We start from the raw sequence: 7,905 nt of genomic DNA on the forward strand, positions 1-7,905 counted from the left end.
TCCTTTCTCTGACTTCACCCGGCCCATCCTGGCCCATTACCCACTTGAACAGATCAATCGAACGTTTGACTCTCATGTAAAAACTCTAAGGTTGATTTGGAAACCTAGCAAGATCAACAGTTTGGTATTGGTGTTGACAATGAAGTGTTTTAAAATAATTTGTACTGAGGGTGCCTGACTGGCTCAGTTGGTAGAGCATGCAACTCTTGAGCTCAGGGTTGTGAGTTCAAGCCGAACACGGGGCATAGAGCCTACTTAAAAAAAAAAAAAAATTGTTCTGAGTATGCATCTTTTGTTGTTGTTGTTGTTGTTGTTAATTGTTTATTTATCAAGACAAACTATTCCATAACCCAATATTCGTGTTTCAGAGTTCAGGAACACAGGTCAGTGACAGACTTCAATGGACCTCAACCCAAAGAAATTCTTTACATTCCAAAATCACTTTGCACTCTGAAAGATACCGGCCTTCTTCATCTCCTCAAACTCTTTCATGGAATCATCATTTCTGTAGAAATCTGCATACGCCTTCTTTCTTGGTTTGGCCACGGCAAACTTACAGAAAGCTGCAATCCCCAGGGACACAGCGAACACTCCAACAATACGAAATCGCAGACGCTTGGCCAGAAGGCCTCGCATCTGAGGTTTCGTCAAAGCAATGAAAGTCATGGTAGTTATTCTCCTCAACACCAACCTCAAACCTAACGTCCTCCCTAACTGATACAGAAATGAACCCTCAGTATGCATCTTTTTTTAAAAAAATTTTTTTATTGTTACAGAAATCACCATACATTACATCATTAGTTTTTGATGTAGCGTTCCATGATTCATTGTTTGTGCATAACACCCAGTGCTCCACGCAGAACGTGCCCTCTTTAATACCCATCACCAGGCTAACCCATCCCCCCACCCCCCTCCCCTCCAGAACCCTCAGTTTGTTTCTCAGAGTCCATCGTCTCTCATGGTTCGTCTCCCCCTCCGATTTACCCCCCATTCATTCTTCCCCTCCTGCTATCTTCTTTTTTTTTCTTAACATATATTGCATTATTTGTTTCAGAAGTACAGATCTGTGATTCAACAGTCTTGCACAATTCACAGCACTCCCCATCCTCAGTATGCATCTGTATGGGGATTTCTGAAGCAGCCTGGCTGGCTGGTGAATAAAGATCAGTTTTCAATGGTTTAATGAGCATTTATTTTGTGGCACCAGTAGCAAAATCTTACATGTGGCAAGTGCATCACTTGTTTCTAAAGTGTGTTCATAATTGTTTCTAACTTCATTGCATAACTGCTGAAATAGGCCAACATCATAGGTATTAGTCTGTCTTTTTGGTGCATGAGGATGAAGGGACTCGGCTTTAGCCTCCATCTGCCAGTTAATGACCAAGATATGCCAAGATGTGACCATTTTTATTGACTTCCACTGTCTGGGTGTTCATCTAGAAAGATGGTTTTGGTTTTGGTTTGTTAATAATGGACTCTTTATACCTAAGTAGGGTAGGGAGGAAGCTGCAGACTTGTTTAGAGTTAAAGATAAGACAAATTGCAACCAAACTGTAACCCAATTTGTAGGCCAATTTGTAGGGTAAATATGAAATGCTAATAAAGAAACGATAAGGGGCACCTGGCTGGCTCATTTGGAGCATGCGACTCTTGATCTTGGCCTTGTGAGTTCAAGCCCCATGTTGGGTGTAGAGATTACCTAAAAATAAGATCTTTTTTTTTTTAAAGATTTTATTTATTTGCTTGAGAGAGAGAGAATGAGAGAGAGAGAGAGAGAGAGCACATGGGGCAGAGGGTCAGAGGGAGAAGCAGATTCCCTGCTCAGCAGGGATCCTGATGCGGGACTCGATCCAGGGACTCCAGGATCATGACCCAAGCCGAAAGCAGTCGCCCAACCAACTGAGCCATCCAGGCGCCCTAAAAATAAAATCTTGAAAAAAAAATTGAAAAAAATGGAAATGTGTAAGAGTACCTTAACGTGGGCGCCTGAGTGGCTCAGTTGGTTAAGCGACTGCCTTCGGCTCAGGTCATGATCCTGGAGTCCCGGGATCGAGTCCCGCATCGGGCTCCCTGCTCAGCGGGGAGTCTGCTTCTCCCTTGGACCCTCCCCCCCCATGCTCTCTCTCTATCTCATTTTCTCTCTCGAATAAATAAATAAAATCTTTAAAAAAAAAAAAAAAAAGAGCACCTTAACGTGGCAACTAAGGATTGGAAATGTGTTGTTTAAATTTATCACTTCTTATTTACGCTTTCTTACTGGGATATGACATACATTCAGTATATGCAGTTTGGTGAATTTGTTCATTCGTGTGTACAGTGGCATGATCACCCCGCAGAACAAGATCTAGACTATTTCCAGCACTTGAGAATGTTCTCTCGTGTTCCTTCCCAGTTCATCTCCACCCTCCCCTAGCTGGAGCTAGGAGCTGTTCAGAATTCTATAACCATAATTTGCCTAGTTTTAATCTTCATATAAATGGAACTGGACAGTTTGTGCTTTTTTGGTTGGCTTCTTTTGCTCAGCATGTCTGTGAAATTCATCTATGTTGTGTGGTAATTAGTGAGTTGAATAAAATATTTGACAAGCATTCATTTTATAGTTACACATAAGTTGTGATTTTATCTCTTTGAAAATCATACTTTAGGGCGCCTGGGTGGCTCAGTTGGTTGGGCATCTGCCTTTGGCTCAGGTCATGATCTCAGGGTCCTGGGATCAAGTCCCGTGTCAGGCTCCCTGCTCCGCGGGGAGTCTGCTTCGCCCTCTCTGCCCCTCCCCCGCTCGTGCTTGTGCTCTCTCTCTCTCTCAGTCTCTCTCAAATAAATAAATACAATCTTAAAAAAAAAGAAAATTGTACTTTAGTTGGGCTACATGCCTGACTTTGGGTATCTGACTCTAATGGCAAGGTAGACAGTGATAATTTCCCACAGAGAGAAGATTGAGTTTGTTGGCAAAGATAATAATTTATCTCTTTGTATGTGCTGGAACTGGAGGTGCCCTTGGGTCACCCAAACAGGAGAGGAAAGAAGTTGGGGAATGAGGCTGTGACAATTTTGGGAACTCAGAGGCTCCAAACAAGTGACTGAGCATGGTGAGCCACACACAGAGGCAGGACAAAGCTACCACTAATTGGACAATTTTCACACCCTGGAATGGAGGGCTCCTTAAGCTTCATACAACTGAGATGGAGAGTCTTCCAAGTAATTTTAAAGTCAACTTAAACAGCAGACTAGTTACTTTCCACCTCAGATATTTGGGGCGTTGCACTTGACAAATTAATATAACCCTCTGCAGCAACTGTGTAATAATCAGACTAAACATAAGGAGACCAGCCTTTTCTTGTCATCAGAATAAATAATAAAAATATAATCTGCAGGTATTATTTGTCAGGGGGGAGGAGACTATTTAAAAAATTATCTGGGGCACCTGGGTGGCTCAGTCGATTGAGTGTCTGACTCGTGGTTCCGGCTCTGGTCATGATCTCAGGGTCGTGAGATCAGCTCCGCATCGGGGATCTGCACTCAGGGTCTGCCTGAGACCTTCCTTCTCCCTCTCCCTCTGCCCCTCCTCCACTGATGTGCGCACGCTTGTGCTCTCTCTCTCCCTCTCAAATTAAATCTTTTAAAAAAATAAAAAATCACCCAAAACTTGAAAATAGCGTCCAAAGGTGAGTGGCATGTCCTTTCAAAGGCACAAAGAGGTGAAAGTTCACCCGGGGTTTATCGGGGGCAATGCACTCTGGCTCAGGCTTCACTACTGAGTACACTCAAGGGTAAGGCTCTAGAATAAATGCCTGGCACTTTGCAGGAATATATGCACTATAAATTTTTCTTCAGTTATAAGGTTTTTTTTTCCCCACTCGTTAAATTTTCTAAACACTATTTAAAGCATTTTTCCCCCACAAAAAGCTGTTGTAAATTGAGGGTGTACCTTGTTAAGGAAGGAAATTAAGGAAATATTGTACTATTTCGGTTGAATTTCACTTATATCCTTGTAAGTAATCGTATTAGCTAATTCAATGTTCTAATTTTCCATTTATCCGTCTAAGACACTGACCGACAATAGAATGATATCAGCGGCTGACAGCAATCAATCAATCAATTATAAAGCACAATTATGAGAACAAGGTTTGTCAGTGGGTTTTAATTTTCTTCTCCAATGGAGTGACTGTTCTGATTGCTAGATATCACGAAGCAAAAGATATGCAATATTTGGTTTTGATGGAGCATTGAAGTTTCATATTTTGAATAACACAGTAGTAGCTATAAATTAAAAACTATGTATTAAATGCCTTGAGTGCATGCTATTGTTCTAGATATGGCATCATAAAGTAAGAAGAGTAAATGGTCCCTTGCTAGTTACATGTCTTAAGTTTGAGGCTAATTCAGGCTTCTTGCTTCTCTTCCTCTTAAGAGCCAATGGGATGAGAATTTAAAGGCATTAGGACTGGGACACCTGGGTGGCTCAGTCGGTTAAGCGTCTGCCTTCAGCTCGGGTCATGATCCCAGGGTCCTGCAATCAAGTCCCGCGTCCGGCTCCCTGCCCAGCGGAGCACCTGCTTCTCCCTCTGCCTGCCACTCCCCGTGCTTGGGTGTGCTCTCTCTCTGACAAATAAACAAATAAATCTTAAAAAAAAAACAAACCCCAAACCATTAGAACTTCCACTTGAAGGTGAGCTGAGAATAGACAATAAAAGCACCTGAAAATAAACCTTGCTGCTTTTTAGTATTTCTGAGAACAGGCAGTTTTAATAAATGGTCAGTTAAAATACATGTTTCTTCCTCATCTCATGTTGATAATGGAAAGCAAGCCATAAGGTTATACACGTGAACATATTCTGAGTAGAAGGGAATATTTGAGCAAAGCCCCGCCATTCCTTGTTTACTACTTACAGGCAGTAACGAAATCGGAAGCTATGGGAAGGTTTCCTTCAGGAGAAGGGGATAGGACACTTCTTGCATATCTTTGTCCACATTTTCTCCAGACTTTTTCGTTCTATCAGAGCGAGATGCCCGCCCTTGCTATTGACATGTTGAGGGTCTGGTGGCAGCTCTGGATCAACTCCATGTGGGAACTTGTGGGATGTAAGGTCCTGAAGGACATCAGTTATTAGGAATCCACAGTGGGAAGCGTTGGTGCCAATAGACAAATGCAGCACCTGGATTTAGAAAATGAGGAGAAAGTACAAGTACAGATTCCAGTCCGGTCCACTCAATTCCAATTCCTAAAAAATTCAGAAAGCCGGGGGGGCGCCTGGGTGATTCAGTCGTTGGGCATCTGCCTCCGTTCGGCTCAGGTCATGGTCCCAGGGTCCTGGGATGGGACCCCGCATGGGGCTCCCTGCTCGGCGGGAAGCCTGCTTCTCCCTCTCCCGCCCCCCTGCTTGTGTTCCCTCTCTCTGTGTCAAATAAATAAATAAATAAATAAATAAATAAAATCATTAAAAAAATTCAGAGAGCCACTTGCAAAAATCTCAAATGTTGAGAAACAACAGGTGTCGGCGAAGATGCAGAGAAAGGGGAACGCTTTTGCACTGTTGCTGGGAATACAAACTGTTATAGGCACTCTGGAGAACGGTATGGAAGTTTCTCAAAAAGTTAAAAATTGAGCTACCCTACGACCCAGCAATTGCACTGCTAGGTATTTATCCAAAGGATACAAAATGCTGATTTAAAGGGCCACATGCACCCCGATGTTTATAGCAGCATTGTCCACAACAGCCAAATTATGGAAAGAGCCCAAGTGTCCATCAAGAGATGAATGGATAAAGAAGATGTGGCATATACATACAATGGAGTAGTACTCAGTGATCAAAAGGAATGAGATCTTGCGACGTGCTGGAACTAGAGGGTATTGTATTAAGCGAAATAAGTCATCCTTATAAGGATCTTCCTCATATGTAGAATTTAAGAAACAAAACAGACGAACACAGGGGAAAGAAAGGAAAAATAAGATAAAAACTGAGAGGGAGGCAAGCCATAAGGGACCCTGAACTGCAGAGAACAACCTGAGGGTCGCTGGAGGGAGGTGGGTGGGGGGATGGGGTAAGTGGGTGATGGGCACTAAGGAGGGCACGTGCTGTGGTGAGCACTGGGTGCTATATATATTTAAGTGATGAATCATTAAATTCTACTCCAGAAACTAATACTACACTGTATGTTAACTAACTTGAATTTAAATTAAAAAAATTTTTTTGAACTTGAACTACATATTTTTGTGCGTATGTATGCCCTATATTTATACACATATATTGTTGCATGTATATGCTACTGTATTAATATTACTGTAAAACATACACGAAAAACAAAAATATGAAAGAATGAAATAATATTTTTAAATAATTCTCATTTAATTTCATCCAGTAATGGAACAAAAAGCATTTTACTTTGTGATCGATTATGCTTCACTATTTCACAAGATCTTTATTTAACACTATGATAATTATTCAGTCTGGTATCAAATTTGGTTTCCTTCTGTGCTTGTTTTCATTACTGAAACTTGCCTGCATTGCTGAAAAGGATATTTTTTACAGAAATGGAGAAATGAATGGCTTGTCTTTAAATGCAAAGATTCTTTGAAGTACTCCGCAATGAAAATAACCCCTGGACCTATGTGCCGTTCAAAATATTTTCAGGGTCATTCTGCATCTCATTACAAACTTCTGTGATGATCACACAATTTAAGATAGTGTCATCCGTCACCCCCATGCACATAAACAGGGGGGCTTCACAGGGGCCACTGTCAGCCCTGTGAGTGCCCACTCTTCTTTGCTTTCCATTAGGGACACATGGCCAGCTAAGGCACTGACCCGTGTCCACGAAGCTATTAGATATTAGCAAAATTGTGTTTTGTTTCTGTTTATATAAAAAAATAGGTACAATCAGAATTCTTTTTTTTATATGTATTATCTAAGTAGCAGTCTTTTATTTATTTATTTATTTGACAGAGAGAGAGAGAGAGACAGCGAGAGCAGGAACACAAGCAGGGGGAGTGGGAGAGGGAGAAGCAGGCTTCCCGCGGAGCAGGGAGCCTGATGTGGGGCTCGATCCCAGGACCCTGGGATCATGACCCGAGCCAAAGGCAGATGCCTAACAACTGAGCCACCCAGGTGCCCTCAATCAGAATTCTTTGTATTTCCCTGCAACCTCACAGATTGACTGACATATACCCTAGTTTGGAGACCGATGCTCCGGGAAAAGGGAGGTGTCAAGCACTCAACAGGTTGTAAAGGATCCATCACCAAGCCTCAGGCTTGTAACCTAGCATGATGGTGGTAAGGGTCACGCTGAGAGGGGGCTGCTCGGCAGGCTGCCAAGCCCCAAGCCATAACTGCAGTATAGCAGGTCCCGTGAGTGAGGGCAAGTGAACGAATTCCTCACCCGCCCACTAGGGATGAATGGAGCCATCCCCAAGAGTTTTTAGTTTTCTTTTCTCATGAACTCAGGGATTAGGCAGGACCAGACTTAATGGCTACAGGTGTTCAATTCTGTGCTTGGACAGAGCTGTGGAGGAGCAGGGACTTGAAATAGTAAGTCACTGAGAAAATAATTCTGAATGTCCTTTATCAGTTTCAAAATATGGGAACTTCAGCAAAGCACATAGCCTCCCTAAGTCTCAGCTTCCTTGTTTGTAAAGTGAAGGGGTTAGAAGAGGTGATCTTTCTCAAAAAAAAAAAAAAAATGTTCGCTATTTTTATTATTAGACCACTCCCAACTTACACATGGCTTGGGCTCCAAAAGCTCGTTTTACTTTCAGCTGTTTGAACTCCGAACATATCTGCCCACGTGAAGAATATCAGGCATTTGATTTGATTCCCCATAAATACTACCTAGTGCTGCTGATGGAGCAGGAGCCTGGATGTGCATCCCACAAGCGGGGCTCTGCAGCGTGGGAAGGGCGCAGGGCCC

At 42.6% G+C, this 7,905-nt stretch overlaps 1 pseudogene; it reads right to left on the reverse strand.

Annotated features, from left to right (window-relative positions):
- Positions 1-438: 438 nt before the first annotated feature.
- LOC114197981 (cytochrome c oxidase subunit 6C pseudogene) lies at positions 439-666 on the reverse strand (annotated as a pseudogene).
- Between the last annotated feature and the right edge of the window lie 7,239 nt (positions 667-7,905).

Source organism: Eumetopias jubatus, unplaced genomic scaffold, assembly GCF_037043125.1.
Source record: "Eumetopias jubatus isolate StellerSeaLion01/CBP00866 unplaced genomic scaffold, mEumJub1_p1.0 scaffold_14, whole genome shotgun sequence".
Lineage (NCBI taxonomy): Eukaryota > Metazoa > Chordata > Mammalia > Carnivora > Otariidae > Eumetopias > Eumetopias jubatus.